The 17,413-nt window shown below is 39.6% G+C and overlaps 1 protein-coding gene across 1 annotated transcript in view; it reads right to left on the bottom strand.

The window, feature by feature from the left end:
- The window catches only part of MAF (MAF bZIP transcription factor), a 652,899-nt gene that overhangs the window by 187,541 nt on the left and 447,945 nt on the right, over positions 1–17,413 (bottom strand). The gene's annotated exons all lie outside the window — the stretch shown is intronic.

Raw genomic sequence — 17,413 nt, 5'->3', positions numbered from 1 at the left:
GTCTGAGGGAGAATTGATAATGGACTGAAGTAGGCTAATGAAAGAAAAAGAGAGAATCAATAGCACTTAACTGATTGAACATGGGCCTGGGGACAGAGGAAGGGTCAAAGATGACTGAGGCCACAAACATGGGTGATGGAGTGAAGCCATTACAATGCAGAGAGATTTCCAAAAGTGGTGGGTTTAGGGGTGAAGAAATAAGTTTGGTTTGGGAGAATGTTGAGCTCGATGTGCCAACGGAACATCAAGATGGAGATGTCAACAGGCCATCATTCTCGGAACTCAAGGGAGAGACTTAAGTTGGAACAAAAGATACTTTCTGCAGTATTCTCAGTAAGTAATGTCTAAACCAAACCTGCTCACCTCTGAAAGACAATGACTTTTCTTATCAATAGCAGTAGTAGTAGCAACAAATACTTTTCTGGAACACTGGAACTCAATGTATGGAGTATTTGAGCTACTTTGTAGGGATTACAATGTGATTTTCACTCATCTGCTCCAGAAGGTAGTAGTTATTATTATTCCCATTTTACAGAGGAGGCAATAATGGTTCCAAAGGTAAAGTGTTCTGTCCAGGAAGATACAGCTAGCAAGAGTTAAAACTAAAATTTGAACCCAGGTCCTCTTTTTCCAAATCTTGTATCCTTCTTATAACTCCACACTATTTTCTTTTGGGAAGACATCATTCTCTTAAAGGCTGGATTCCCTTCCCAAAGTTCCTGTATCTTCTCCTCCGAAGAAACACCATCAATGCTAGGCCCCCTTTCTATTGAGGGTTTGAGATTTATAAAAAAGTTTCATAATGCCCTTGTGTTGCCTTCTTTTGTTTTAGATGAAGGAATTGAGGCTCACAGAGAGAAACAACTTGCCATTGGACACAGGTAGGAAGTACTATATCTGGAATTTGAATCCAGGCCTCCTTATTCCTTAACCTATTACTCTTCCTACTATGGTTTTTGCTGCTTAGGCAGGAGGATGAAATGATGTGATATATGTTTGGTCAAAACACAGACTGGAGCCAATTGGAAAACTTACTGTCTCCCTCTACCCGAGGACTTTGATATTGGTGGCAGCCCACAGGCTTATGGATGATGTATTTAGAATCATTTTAGGGCTGGAAGAGACTTGAGAGATCATCTTGTCTGGCCCCCTAATTTTACAGGTGAGGAAACTGAGGCCCAGACTGCCAAAGGGGTTTGCCCAAGAACGCCAATGGAAGGGGCAGAGTTGGGTTCGAACTCAGATATTCTTAGTCCGGCTCTAGTGCTCTTCCCTGTAGCCTTTGGCTCCTTTGAGGTTAAAACTGTTTTTGGCCAGGGGAGCAGAGCTGGACCCTTTTGGCAGGGGGACAAACCTGTGTGGCGCTGAATGCCTGCCTGACACCACATGAAGGAATGTGAATTGTCAATTTGTTGACAGTGTCATGTTCTTGCTCCCAGTGTCTCTTAGCTATTTGGATAGAACTCAAGGCAGCACATTTCCCAGGCTCTGCTTCCTCCCATTACAGCCTTGAACACCCAAGGAAAAGCAGGGCTCACTGCCCTTCCCCCCCCCTCCCCCCATAGTCACATAAGCTGTTTGTTTTTCAAATACCAGCATTGTTATTAGAGCTGGGGGAGCAGGGGAAATTGGACCAGGGGATCCGGCTGGGTCTCCAAAGACAGATTTAGATCCTCCCGGCAGGCTTCAGGACACTGACCCAAACCTTAAGAGGGCAATTCTCTGGGATCTCTGGCTGGGTGTCACAGTGACAGCCGTCGGACTTCCAGGGACAAGAAAAAGACAGGCAGTTCCCCACTCTGCCCTCCCCATGTGAGCTGCCTCTGAGCCAAGATTATTTTTATTTTAATCTAATACTCCAACAGAGCTTCAGAACCAAATGAAATATGCCAGTAGATCTCTGATCTCATTGAATTGGGTGTTTCCTTCTGTGGGTCAGATTGGATGACCATCCTGGGCTACTCTCATGTATTTCTTTCCACAAATGTAACAAGGGGATTCCATCTAATGGGCTGGGACCCTTCCATGCATTCTTCTGACATCGTGATGATATGCTGGTGTGCACCAGTTGTCCCGTGCTCACGCTAGGTGACCAGCCTGTCTATTTTCTGGTTGTCCATTTCACTGATGACATATTTCACACCATTTGTTCTGCATAACTTCTGATTTGTAACATGCCATAATCTGTTCACACCCTCTGGGAGCCTCTTCACTGCCCTTTGGGCAATCCTCACCTTCGGCTCTTTGGTGATGGCAGTGTTCTCTGACTCACCACCAGACACCACCACCAAGAGAATTTGGGAATTTAAAAAAATTTGGGTTTTATATAATAGTGATGATGAGGAGGAGGAGGACAACAACTCATATGTCCTTATTATATTATATAACTTTAATCTATAATGTATATTATATGGAATATAAGGGTATGTAATATTATATATAATTTCCTTATAAAACCTGTGAGGTGTGAGAAGCAATGTAATAGAGAAAGCGACAAAGTATTGATGTTCAGCTCTGGATTGGGAGTCAGTCACTAAGCATTTATTTTTATTCAATTAAAAAACCCTTGCTTTCAATTTTAGAACTGATTCTAAGTGTGAATTCTAAGGCAAAAGAGCAGTAAAAGACTAGGCAACTGAGATTAAGTGACTTGCCCAGGGTCACTGGGCAATTACTGGGAAGTGTCTGAGGCAAGATTTGAACCCAGGACCTCCTGTCTCCAAGCCTGGCTCTCTATTTACTGAGCCACCTAGCAGCCCACCAAAAAAGAAAAACCCCAAATTGTCCCTTCTGTTAAGAAGCTCACAGTCGAGGGATTCAGTATACCAACAACCATGTTCACATAAGACATATATAGAATAACCTGGTTTCAAATTATAATAAAGATTAAACTAAGAGGAAACTTTTACTTTTATTACTAAATCCAGTGATTTATTAGCCTTATGACCCAAAGCAGGCCACTTCTCTCAACCTCCTCTGAAAAGAAGGGAGGGGGACTGAAAATGAGGAGGTCAGGTTTCATGGGCTTTGAGACCCCTTCCATCTCTAAATCTATGCTCCTAAGTATTTATAGCCCCATGTTAGAAGTGAGGAAATGGGCTTGAGAGGTTAAAGAATTTGTCTGGGATCACATAGCTACTGAGTTTGAATACTGGGTGACTACCCTGCTTAGTGAAACCCAACCTCTTTTTTAATTCTCCTCCCTTTTCGGAGGAGGCCAAGAGAGATGATCCTGAGCAAGTCATCACATGTAGAGTTTTCTAAGTCCATATGATCCTGGATGGATCCTTATGTGTGCTTTGGTGGCCCATGTTTCTATTTGAGCTTGACACCACAGTCGAACGCCCACATTTACAGAGGAGGGAACTGAGAACCACAGAGGGCAGTGAGCTTGTCCAAGGTTATATGGGGAGAAAGAAGGAAAGGCTCAGGATTGAATCCAGGCCATCAGATCAGAGTAGTAGAGCTGGAAAAGACCTTAAAGGTCATCTAGTTCAACTCTCATTTCGAAATGAGGGAACTGAGACCCAGAGAAGTCCAACAACTTGTCTAGAACACAAATGGTTAGCTGGGATCTGAAGGGTTCCTTCATCTAGTGTTTCCACGCAGACACAAGAAATCTGTGTTGATAGACGTGTGTGTATATGATTATAGGTGTGAACATACATGGGTTTTTATATATCTACATGAGTACTGGATTTCGTCATCCTCGGTTACCGAGAGACTACTACCATAAATCAAATACTACGTATATATTTGTTTATGTTTATAATGCTATAGATGCAGTCTATATGTAGCACTCACACATATATGTATATCATACTGTTTTTAAGAATAATATTTAGCATTCAGTTCTGTGATTCCATGATGCCTCTCCCCCTCCCCATAGTACATTGTAAAGGTCTGGTCAAGGAATACCGATATTTCATAGGCAATTACTTTTTGTAGGCCCTCCTCCTTACCCTGGCTCGCCGCCAGGGAATGCGACACTAACTCTTGGTTGTGCTCTATTTCATAGACACATTGACTCCATTAGGAAAAGAGAGAGACATATGCCAACACCCAGAGTGAGTCCAAAATTTCCCACCCATCCTTCCAAGTCTCCTGCTTCGCATCCCATTTCAACCAATTGTCTTGCTCAGGGGAGCAATGGGGCTGAGCCCAGCAAATGAGGTGGCAACAGCCGCCTCTTCCTGCTGGGAGGGAGCATTGAAGGGAGAGGGAGAGGCTGCTTGGGCATGCCCAAGGGCTTTCTTCACAGGCATTTTCAGTCCTGTGGATGACTTCAGCACATGTCTACATTTTTTAAGTCTGACCCAAGAAAGGAGCCTCTTCTAAGGGCTGAGTGAGCAAACAAAGGTCTCTTTCCTTGCCCCCAGAATTTGGACGGAGAGAATACATTCATTTGGGGTAAGTGATAGTGTGCAAAGCCCTGTACAGAATGAAGGTTCACCGCCCTTCATGGTTGACTTCCTAAAGACTTCTAAAGAGTGGAGAAGGCTTAGAGTCAGAGGACCTGAGTTCAAGTTTTGTCTCTGCCCCCAACTCCCTCTGGGATCTTGACCAAATTATTTTCCTGATGTCATGTTCAATTTTCACCTATAAAAGGAGGGAGTTGACTGCCCTTCCAGTTCTGATATGTCTGATATTCCAAAGTTCCACTAGCTCTGATATTCTATATTCTGAGGTTCTTTCTAGTTGTCCTTCTGAGTTCTATAGACCATTTCAGTTCTGATATTCTGTGCCCGAGGACCCTCCCAGTTCTGCTTTTCTATGATTCTCCATGGGGGTTTGGTTAACCAGAGAGAGAGATGCCTGGGGTGTTCTCTTTTATAGGTCCCAAAGCAAAAGCATCTACTTCTAGACTCTTTCAGGTAATCTTACACCAGAACCCCAGGGACTGACAGGGCTGAGACTCAAAGCAGTCGCCATGTCTCTGGTTCCAGTGTCTCATTCTTGAGCGTGTCTGGCAGGGCACATACAAATGATTTCTCTCTGAGCCATCTTGCCTTCATTAAAAAACAAACAAACAAACCCAAGAGCAAGTTAGGTTTAAAGTGACAAATTTTATGTGGCTCAGTGACTAGAGGGCTGGACTTGGAGAACTTAATTCAAATCCTGCTTTACATACTTGCTAGCTGAGGGCCCTAGGACAAATCACTTAAAAAAATTTAAACATCTTTTTATTTTAAAACTCTTACCTTCCATCTTATAATCACTACTGTGTATTGGTGAGTTGCCCGGGTTTACACAGCTAGAAGATGTCTGAGGCCAGATTGGAGCCCAAGACTTCCCATCTCTGAGCCTGGATCTCAATCCACAGAGCCACCCCGCTGCCCCTGACAAATCACTTTCTTAGCCTCAATTTCCTCATCTGTAAAATGGAGATAATAATAGCACCTTCTTCATAGAATTATTGTGAGACTAAAACGAGATAATACATATTATAGGAGTAAAAAGGAATAAATACTCCTAGTATTTAAAAATATATAGGATTTTAAATAATAAATCAAAAGAAAGGGAAAAGAATAAAGATTCTTTCCGTCAAGTGAGCAGAGCAAAGAGAGCCAGAGATGCACACCTGCAGCATTTTACCAAAAGCACAGGCTTGAAAAAAAGAGCCCAGCAGCATGGGACTCAGCCAAATTTATCTCCTAAGCATCCTTATGTAAAATGAGGACATAACTTAAAAGGATGCTGGGAATGTAGCTCAGATGTGGCAAATTTTCGACCCGCACAATATCACGTACTTTACAAACTTTAAGGGAACATAACATAGTAATAACATAACATACTACAATGTAACATGACATAACATAATATGACATAACAATGTAATGCAATGTAACATAACATTATATGATAGAAAAGAACAATGTAATATAATATACAATATAATGCAACATAATGCAACATAAGAGCATAATGTAACAATATAAACAAGATATTGCTGTAACAAACTGACCTATATGCATGCTATTATGTTATAATATGGTATATGATAAAATAAATACAAGTTATTATTACATCATGTAACATATTATAATATACATTATTCCATGTTATAGTAGGATCTGGGATAGTATAATAGAAGCTATTTGTAATATTTACAAATGAAAATGAGGCAAACACGCCAGTAGGCTCTGTTCAGGATAGTACAAATCAGGGGTGACTTCTCACACATCTGGTTTTGAAGGGAGAATCTGACCTGAAGCCTTATTATTACTAAATCCAGAGGTTCTGTGCCCCCCTCCCCATTATAAGACGCTGCTTCTATGTCCATGAAAGGAAATTAGGTGCCCAGGAAGAAGCTTGCTAGGGAGCGGGGAGGTGAAATGCTTTGTAGCCTTTCCTCTTCTTAGAAAGGTCTGATGAGGCCCAAATAAAGTGTTGAAGTTTGATTAGTAATAAGAACATGGCAGCTTAACCTCTAACATTTAACTCTCTTCTCTGGATCGAATTACTGATTTCTATCTGGTGAGCCAGGCCCGGCAGTCAGCTCGGGAACACTACACCTTTCGAAAAGCTGTCAATCTTTGTCAGTGTCTCTGCACAATGGGTCTGAATAGCTATTTTTAAAGGACTGTGTCACCTTTATATAGAAATGGAGTTTGAACGCCATATTGATTTTTTCCTAGGCACATATTTGGCCATGTTTCTTCTCCCATGGTGAAGTCCCTGCTCAGGCCATTCTGGGTGCCACATTTAAGGAGGGGTGTTGGCAGGATGGATTGCATCCAGAAGAAGGTTACCATATTGGAAACGGGTTTGGAGACCTGGAAATATTGGGAACAGTTGAATGATCTGGGCACGGTTAGCCAAGAGAAGAAAAATGTAGGGGTGGGAGGAGGGGAGGTTAGGGGCATGGCAGCTGTCTTCAAATATCTAAAGGGCTGTCATGATGAAAGAGAAAAGATATATTTCTTTTCTCACTTTCTTCTTTGAATAATCATTAAGTAACTACTTTGTTTAGAGCCCCTACTTGTTCTGCCTGACCCCAAAGTATTTGCTAAGAGTAGATGTGATAAGAATTCAGGAAAGTAGAGGTGGGGTAGATGTCAGGGAAAATCAAAACATTCAAAACAATTAGCTGTCATTCAGTTGTTTTAGTTGTATCTGATTCTGTGACCTCATTTGGGGCTTTCTTGGCATAGATATTGGAATAATTGGCCATTTCCTTCTACAGCTCATTTTACTGTTGAGGAAAGTCAGGCAAATAGAGTCACTCAGGGCCATGTGACTAGTAAGTGATGGAGGCTGGAATTGTACTCAGGTCTTCCGGACTCCAGTCCTAGCGCCCTATCCAGCACCATCGAGATGACCTGAATGGGTTTTTGAGTCAGTGACTGCCCCTTCACTGGAGATTCTGAAGCCCAGACAGGATGATTAGTGGTTGGGGATTTCTGTCCAGGTATAGGTTGGATTAGATGACCTATGAGATACCGTTCACTTCTGAACTTCTTTGAATAGTCTGAAAATAGCATCCTGCTATTCAGTGTTAGTCATTTTGTGGGGAGTGAATAGATATTGCTTTTTCCCTAACCTAGACTTCACCAAAGAATCCTTTTCACAAATCCCAAAGTTCACTTGTCAATCAGAGTGGATTTATATACTCTCTGACAAAGCTATCCATATACCATCCTGCAAAGGGGCTCCGTTTCCGTTGAGTACCCAAAGGTAGCATCATATTTGATTTCTCTAGCAGCTGGCATATTAACATATTTAAGTGCCTAAATGGGTGAAAGTAGATTGATATTCAGTGCAACGTTTCCAGGTCTTGAATGAAATTGGGGGTCTAAAACCACATCTTACACTCATTCACTTTGCTCATCCATGAAATGAGGATACTGGTGCCTGGGTATTATCACTTCCACAGGGGTGTCATAGGTATTATTTGCCTATTAAAGAATAACAGTAAGAGACATTTATGTAACAATTCATTTCTTTGAGGGGAAAGGGATGTTTTTTTAATAACCTTTTATTTTATTTTTTAATAGAATTTATTCTCTGGTATCTCAACTTCTCCTTCAGCTCCCCACACAGAAGATGTCACCCCTCAAAAACGATACAAATAGGTAAATTATGTCTTTTGTGTTTCTATTCATTAATTCTTTCTCTGGAGGTAAATAATCAGATATTCTTGGAATATTAATTCTGTAGCTGTATATAATATTGTTTTGGTTCTACTTGTTTTGCTTTTAATTATTTCATGTAGATCTATCCTAATAAAAAAATAACCTGCTCATTGTTTGTTATGCCAGAGTAATATTCCATCACAATCATATACCACATTTTGTTCAGACATTCCAAATTAATGGACATCACTTCAATTTCCATTTCTTTGCTACTGCAAAGAGAGCTACTATAAGTATTTTGGAACATATAGGTTGTTCTTTCTCTATTTTCCTGATCTCCTTGGGAACAATGGTAATCCTGAGTCTAAAGGGATATACAATATTATAACTCTGGGTATAATTCCAAATTGATCTCTAAAATGGTTGGATAGATCAGTTTACAATTGCTTCCAATATTTTTCATTTTGTCCTTTTATCATTTTAGTCAATCTGATAGATATGAGATGATATCTCCGAATTGTTTTTATTTGCATTTCTCTAGGGGAAGGAGATGTTATCAAATCAAAGAACCTAATAGATTTCTGTGTTAAAAACAACAACAACATGGCCTCCATGTTGGAATATAATGGAGGACTAGATTTGGTGTCTGAGGTCCTACACTGAAAAGAGGAATAGATTTCCGTCTCACAATAACCCTGTCATCGCATTCATTATTACCCTCCTTTGACAGATGAAGAAATTGAAGCTTAAAGAAATTCAGTGACTTACCCATGTGTCACATAGAGTGATGTTGGGGGTGATAGCTAAACTAGTAAAGCAAACTAAGAAATAACCTCAATGTTTCTCTGCACATGGCATTTTTGGTCAGAACTGATGACTCCAGATGACAGGAATATATGGAAAGAATCATAGAGTTATGTTTTTTCTGGAAAAGATCTTGGAAGTTATCTGATTAAATTCCTTCATTGATAAAAAGAGGAAATTGAGACCCAGAGAAGGGAAGAGATGTTTTCTTATTTTAATTTTAATTAATTAATTAGTTTGTTGTATTAAAATTCCCAGTTATACTTCCCCTTCCTATACTAGAGAAAGCATAAATGACTACATATGTGTGTATATAAATATATGTATATATATATATATGTATAACCATGTCTTGATTGTTTCTATTTATTTGTTCTTTCTCTGAAGGTGGACATTCACAAGTTATACTTCAAACAGTATTTCTGTTGCTGTACGTAATGTTCTCTTGGTTCTACTCATTTCACTCTTCAGAACTTCATGTAAGGCTTTCCATGTTTTTCTAAAACTTGACCTGCTTGTCATTTCTTCTGGTTCAGTAGTATTCCCTCACAATCATATGCCATAGCTTGTTTGGTCATTCCCTATTTGATGGAATGAGGAAAGGGGTTTGAAAGTCACATGGCAAATCAGTATTATACCAACTATGACTTGAAAAAAAAAAACATCCTTTTTACATGGTGCTCAATAAAGACTTGGAGATTTGACCTGGATTTTTTTTTAAATCACATTGAGGTTCTAAGTCTGCCTAGACAATGGTCTTTTAAACATGGTGTCTGTCTCAGAAAATGATTGTTTTAGTGAGATACAATGAATTAGAAAAGAGGAAATTGGACTTGGAATTCAAAGAACTAGATACACAAGAGAGCTCTGCAACTAACTCTGGAATCTTGGGTAAGTTATTTCTCCTTGGCAAACTTCAATTTCCTCCTTCCCCAAATCAAAGACTGAAATTCTTTCCTTGTTCATCTCATGGGGTTATTTATTTTGTGTAAAGGGCTTTCTAAATTAGAAACAATATTAAAGGTAGGAGAAAGAGCTCAAGATTTTTGGAAGAAACAATTTGCAATAATTTACAAGAAAGCTGGCATGGAATTTTAGAAGAATACCTATGTGGCCTTGGTCAAGTCAATTCCTCTTTGTGGGCCTTTGATCTTTGGGTTGTGGTAGAGGCTGGCACTAGAGAAAAAGTGCCAGACTGAAGAGTATATGAAATTGATCACCTCGATGGGGGAGGGGCCCCAGGGGCCCTGAGGAGAGAAGACTCTCCTCTCTGGTGAGGAGAACAGTGAGGGTCTCTCGGTAAATTTCATATACTCTTCAGTCTGGCACTTTTTCTCTAGTGCCAGCCTCTATCACAGGGTGCATGATATTCTAATATCCTTCTAAACTAAAAAAATTGATAAACTCTAAAGAACTATAGAAATGTGGATTTTTATAATTTTGGAATATTCTTATTATCCCTGCTTCTAACAAAAAAGCTAATATTTTCTCCCTAAGGAGGAAAAATAATACATTTTAAGGGTATTTCAGATGTACCAGCTAATTAAGAGGCAACATGGCAGAACAATAAGAGTTAGGCTGAAATCAGGAAGATCTGGGTTCAAATCCTACCTCTAAGTCATCCTGGATATCTATGACTATGGACAAGTCCCTTAACCTTTTAGGTCTCTAGGCAATTCATGAAGATTATATATATATATATATATATATATATCACACACACATATTCTTTTTATTTATTTATAGAGGGGTGGACTGATGCTGGAAGGTACAGTATGAGGCAGGAGCCTCTTCATTCCCTTAAATAAAGTTTATTGACATGGTTTTCCATATATATATATATATATATATATATATATATATATATATGGAAGCTTAATGGGTCATGTGTCTACAGATAGATAGATATATATATACACACACACACACACATTACAAACCACCACCACCAAAAACAAAAATACAAATACCTATTCCCCCATTTTAAAGGCCTCCCAAAAAATGACTACCTATCCTGTATTCTTATTTTTGTTGTTGTTGGTAGTTTGTTTTTAAGAATTTGGGTTTGTTTTGATCTAGAGGTCACTACAGGTAAGATCTTGAAATGAAATTGGTTTTGTCCCCCCCCCTTTTAGTAGAGTTTCCTCACCTGGAATTTCCCTATACCAATGAAATAAAAAACTGGTCCCTAAGCCTTAAGGTAGACTGTTATTTTCCTGCCACCACACTGACTTTTGCAAACTGCTATAAAGAACAGACATAAGTGACCACTATTTGGGAACAGCCTTGAATAAATTTCAGATGGCCCAAACATGGGCAAAATAACTGCTTGGCAAAAACTTGCTGACAATGGAGATGCATCAAAGACTTTCTGACAATGCTTGTTGTCGTGCAGATGAAGCTCAAGAACTCAATGACATTCCCTTCTTCTAAAAGCTTCCAAAGCTGTCGTCCCTCTCTAATTATTCCCTGTACATTCTTCCTTTTTTCTTCTTCCCCACTCTTTTAACATTTCAAACTATATGGATTTTGCTGTCTAGAGATGTGCATCGCCTTTGCGCTGAATGAAATTTCTTCTTTCCCACCTCTGATTTGGACCATTCTCTTCTTCCTATCAATCTTCTCTGTCGGGCTTTCTCATCTCTGCTGAAAACCTACTTCTTTGAGGAAGTTCCCTTCCACTGACCACACTAATGATGTCCTGGTTATTGATCTGTTGTTACTTGGCTCACAGCAGTAGTCAGGCTGCAGCCTCTCTGGGATGGGGGGCCCTCACTTTCTCTCCTCTGAACAGGGTGGCTGGTACCTGCAGGGAGAACTCTGGAGGTGGAACAAAATATCTGCAGACACATGGCCTGTTAAGCTTCCCCCCTTGAATTCTACCCATCTTGGTTGCCAAGACAATACACCAGAAATTCCTCCCCCCCCCCAAAAAAATGTCCCTGCTTCAAAGAACTTAGAGCTAAACCACCATCTGGATGACAATAAGAAACCTGGAGGATTTTACTGCCTACAGACCTTGGCTAAAGTACACAATTGCTGGAGAGAGAACACATCAAAATCTTTTAGGTGGAAAGATTTCATGGGGTGGTAGGAAGTGGGCAGACTTTGGAGGTGGAGAATTTGGGTTTGAGTCACATTTATTAATAGCATTTTGTCAACTTCTCTGGGCTGCCATTCCTCAGATATAAAATGGGGCTCATATCATTAGTATTAAATTAGAGGTTTTCTAAAATCTCTTCCACTTCTAAACCTTTTGACCTTCTTTTCAGGGATGCTATGAGTAAAACGCATCGATAACTGTGAAGCACTGTAGAAATGGAAAGTGTTGTTTTTTCAGTCCCTTTCTGTGCCTCTTCTTCAGTTCTACAAAATCTTATCAAGGGAGCAGCTAGATGGCTCAGTGAATTGAGAGCTAGACTTGAGTTCAACTCTGGTCTCAGACATTTTCTACTTGTGTGACTCTGGGCAACTTGCTTAACCCCCATTGACTAGCCCTTATCACTGTTCTGGAGCTGATACTCAGTATTGATTCTAAGACAGAAGGTATTTTTTTCCTCTAAATCCTGTTAAGCATCTACTATATGCAGTGTCATGTGCTAGGAGTGAGTCTATGAAGATGAAAGTGACATGACCTCTGCCCTCAAGGAGTTTATAATCTAATGGCAAGATATTACACCTACATAGGCAAGTACACTGTAATTAAGATATATTTGGGGCAAAGGGGAAAAACCAGATAAATGGTTCTGGGAAAAGTGAGGAGAAAGGGATTGCCTGGAAGTGCAGAGAATAAAGACAGGCTTCATGGAGGAAATGTAGTCTGATTTGAGCCTTGAAGAAATTCCAATAGATGGAGATCAAGAGGAATGATGGTTGTTGTTGTTTGTCCTTCATTTCAAAGAAGATCAATGTTATCAAAAGGATCCATTGGGGAATGTCTTCACATGCTTGGAGTTAGACATCTCCCAAACTCAGCAATGGGCTTGGGATCTATTGATTACCCTCAAGGAAGGATAATATAGTCAGGGTAGGCATAATTATGGGAAATGCTCTGTGTGAATATGTAGAGGTATTAGAGAATGCTACAGGATCAAGGAACAACTGCCCATATATTTTTGCAGGATCTTTGGATGTACAAAGGAGAGGATGGTAAGAAAAACCCGGAAAAGCTAGATTGGAGTCATATTGTGAAGGATCTTGAATATCAGGCTTAGCAATTTACATTTGATCCTCTGGGCCAGTGATCTCCAAAATTTTGATCACATAATCTCTAGCAATAAAAAAAAAATTGAGTATGTATCCTGAATATGAGTATATCTATAATGCTTGCATAGAGTTGTGCAAACTTGCTATGGATATTATTAATCATATTAAAATTAAAATATGGAAAAGGAAATAAACAGTATTTAATTTTTTTATTTTGTTTACAAAAACCTTTTTTCTCTTGATAACATTATGTCCCATTGGTTTTTTTTTTTTTTAATATTGGCTTGCCACCTTGTGAATCATCAACTCAAAGGCCTGATTCAAAGTTATTTGTTTCAACTTTTTCCCCATTGCTACAGTTTTTTTTCACAGAAATTTGTAGATTCAAATGGAAGAAATGCATCATTAACTGCACTTGCTGTAGCAAACCATTCCTTTCTTAGTCCCATCCACCAATTATGCAAAGGTTTTTGCTGAAATCTGACATTTTTTTCTGAAGTCAATCAGTTTGTTCTTACAAATTAATTGGAAGGCATTACATATTTAACTAATGAGTTCTAAACCCATTAAAAATCCTTTCTTTCTTCTATCCTTCCCTCCTTTCTTTCCTTTCTTCCCTCCTTCTTTCCCTCCCTCTTTCCTTCCTTCCTTTCTTCCCTCCCTCCCTCCCTCCCTGCTTCCTTCCTTCCTTCCTTCCTTCCTTCCTTCCTTCCTTCCTTCCTTCCTTCCTTCCATCCTTCCTTCCTTCCTTCCTTCCTTCCTTCCTTCCTTCCTTCCTTCCTTCCTTCCATCCTTCCTTCCTTCCTTCCTTCCTTCCTTCCTTCCTTCCTTCCTTCCTTCCTTCCTTCCTTCCTTCCTTCTTTTCTTCCTTCCTTCCCTTTCTCCCTCCCTCTCTACTTCTTGGTGGTTATCTTGACCTAGAATTAGAGTTCCACAACATGAAATGGGAAGGGTCAGCTATTTTTCCTATTCCTCAGTTGTTCCCTTGCATTGGTTACATTTCCATGAGCTCAGTAAAGCGCTTCTGTGGAATATATTTTCTGGTTTTCACTAAACTAACTCATAAATTGGGCCAGTGGCTTAAAAAGAGTCTTGCAAAAAATTAGTGATTAAAGACAATACTTATGACTTCAGCTCTAGTCAAGGAGAAAATGGCAGCCTGGATACTTTTCCTGATCAAAGGTCTTCTTCAGCCCCATTACAAAGTAAAAATAATAACAATCTGTGGTTGTCAAATCTGACAAGGAGTCAGCCAAAAAATGTGAAATCTTTGAATTTTTGAAGTCTTTGAAATATGGATTTACATCTTCTATCATTAACAATGAGCCTTGCCTGCCTGGATGATATGGGCTGTTGAGAGACTGAAAATATCACAATTAGCAAGATATTTAAAAAGCTGGAGCAGCTGGGTGGCTCAGTGGACGGAGTGTCCCACCTGGAGACAGGAGGTCCTAGGTTCAAATCTGCCCTCAGATACTTCCTAGCTGTGTGACCTCAGGGCGAGTCATTTAACCCCCTTTGCCTAGCCCTTACCACTCTTCTGCCTTAGAATCATTACACGGTATTGTAAAATGGAAGGTAAGGGCTTTAGAAGAAAAAAAGACATTTAAAAAGAAATGAAAGGAAGGATAAGAGACTATTTATTTATATAATACCCACTATGTGCAAGGTGCTGTGCTAAGCACTTTACAAATCTAATGTCAACTGATCCTCATAAAACGCTAAGGTAGATGTTACTATTGTCGCCATTTTACAGATATAGAAATGAGGCAAAGAGACATCAAGTGACTTAACCAACATCATACCACTAGGAAATATCTGAGGGTGAGATTTGAATTCAGATCACTCTAAGCCTTTCTGAATAAGATTATGGGGTAAGGAGAGCCACCTCCTCAAAGGCAAATGTAGTAGGAATCCACTGCAGACATCTGGAGGGAGTCCTGTTCTCTTCACCCCTCATAACTCAGAGGAAAGCCTGTGAGTTCATATCAGTTTCCTCAGGGACTAAAAAAAGCTAATGTAATGGAGTGATCTGGCTCCTATCAGACATCCTCTCTAATGCCTCCTTTCATTTATATGGAACATTGCAGTGAGGCAGCTTGGAGATAATGAATTAAATGTTAGACTTAAAAATCAAGAAACCTGAATTTGAATCATGCCTCTTATACCTATGAGCTTTGTGACTGTAGGCAAGTCACTTGACCTCTGAAAAACTTCCTTTCCTCATGAATAAACATGGAATAATAATACCTTTAACACTAACCGCACATAAGTGTTAGACTCCTTAAACGATTTAAGAGAAGCACCCTGTAAACTTTAAAGCAAATAAAGGTTACGTATGAGAAGCCTTAAGTCACTTTTCCAGCTTCTTTTGAAGCTTGTAACAGCACTGGGGGGCAGACAGATAGATATTTGTATCCTCGTTTTACATATGAAGATACTGAGGCCAAGAGTGTGTTAATGACAGAGCTAGGAACCAGATGAGCTGTTCTGGCTGTAACCTGCCACCCCTCTCTGTAATGCTCTAGGTTCCCATTATTAGGTAGCAGGATGGTCTTGCTGTTGTGAAGGAAGTCACTGCAGCATCTTTCTTCTATTTCCCCCATTTAAGGAAGTCCTGGAACCTCATCCGAGTCATTGGTTCCAGTCCTCCTGGGTTTGGAACCGAGAACTTAAAAAAATTTTTCTTTTTTTTTGCTAATTGTATTATTGTTGTTGTTGAGTTGTTTAAGTAATGTCCAGCTCTTCATGACCCAATTGAGGAGTTTCTTGGTAAAGATATTAGTCATTTGCCATTTTCTTCACTAGTTCATTTTATAGATGAGAAACTGAAGATAATAGGGTTAAGTGACTTGCCCAGTGTCACGCATTTAGGAAGTGTCTGAGGCCAGATTTGAACCCAAGAAGGTGAGTCTTCCTGACTCCAGGTCTGGCACTTTCCACTGTGCCATCTAGTTGCCTTTGATAAGTATAATTTATTTTCTTTGTAATTTATGTATTTGATTTATTTTGGACTTCTTTCTTCATTATCCCTAAACTTTCTACCTTCTCCCCCACCTCCTTTTTTAGCTTATTTTTTTTTATATTATCTGCCAACATTAGAATGTAAGCACCTTGAGGGCAAGGACTTCTTTTTTAAAAACCCTTACTTTCTATCTTAGAATCAATACGGCATATTGCTCTATTACAAAAATGAACAATATGGAAATATGTTTTGAGTAAATAATAAGTGTAAAACTCAGTAGAACTGCTTGTCAACTGCAGGAGAGGAGAAGGAAGAGGGGAAGAAACAACATGAATCACATAACCTTGGAAAACTTATGTATAGATTTGTTACTAAAATAAAGAAAATTAAAATAAAAAATACTACATATTGCTTTTAAGAGCTAGGCAATTGGGGTTAAAAGACTTGCCCAGAGTCACATAGCCAGGAAATATCTGAGGTCAGATTTGAACCCAGGTCCTCATGTCTCTAGGCCCAGTTCTCCATCCACTGAGCCACCTAGTTGTTTCCTGCTTCTATTTCTATTTTACAGAGAACTCACACAAGGCAAGTACTCACATGGAGATCAAAGGAAGCAATACAACAACATTCTCAAGGTCTCTCTGAAGAACTTTGGTAATTGTCTTGAGACATGGCCTGAGTCCATTCAGCATGGAATGCCCTCATCAAAAATGGTGCTATGCTCTATAAGCAAAGCAGAATTTCAGTAGCTCAAAGGGAATAGAAGATCTATATGTCTAGGGACATCTCTGTCCCAAATATTCATATACACTATTTGTGCCTGAACTGTGGTGCAGCCTTCCTAGCTCGTATTAATCTCATCAGCCTGGTGGGCATGCCGGACATTGACCCTGACAACATAGTGATGTTTATTTGGTCTTCAAGTAGGAGGGACAACAACCAAACGTTTTTATTCCCAGTATTTATCAGAATAAACTCTCAGTAAATGCTTGTCGATTTGACTTGTTGGTTCTTGAAGAGCAGATTTCACAAAAGGTGAAAGCCAGGAAGAAGCAGATTTAATCTTGTTCTAAGGGGGAAATAAATTGACGATTACAGCTATCTAAAAGTGGGCTGGGACACATCAGAAGGCAGTGGATTCCCTGACATTTAAGGTTTTCAAGTCACATCTGGAGAACCATGTGATGGGAATGTGATAGAAGGCATTTTTGCTCACATATTCTTTAGATTTCTGATTCCTTCCAAAGCTAAGGTTCTGGGATTTTCTTATCTTGCTATTTCATGAGAAAGGAAGGCTTGTAGGAAACCAGACACCCCAAAGGGAGATTCCCAGAAGTCTGGGGTGCCAACAAACCAAACCCTA

This window comes from Monodelphis domestica, chromosome 1 (genome assembly GCF_027887165.1).
Source record: "Monodelphis domestica isolate mMonDom1 chromosome 1, mMonDom1.pri, whole genome shotgun sequence".
NCBI classification, from domain to species: domain Eukaryota; kingdom Metazoa; phylum Chordata; class Mammalia; order Didelphimorphia; family Didelphidae; genus Monodelphis; species Monodelphis domestica.
This window is presented reverse-complemented; position numbering and strand designations above follow the sequence as displayed.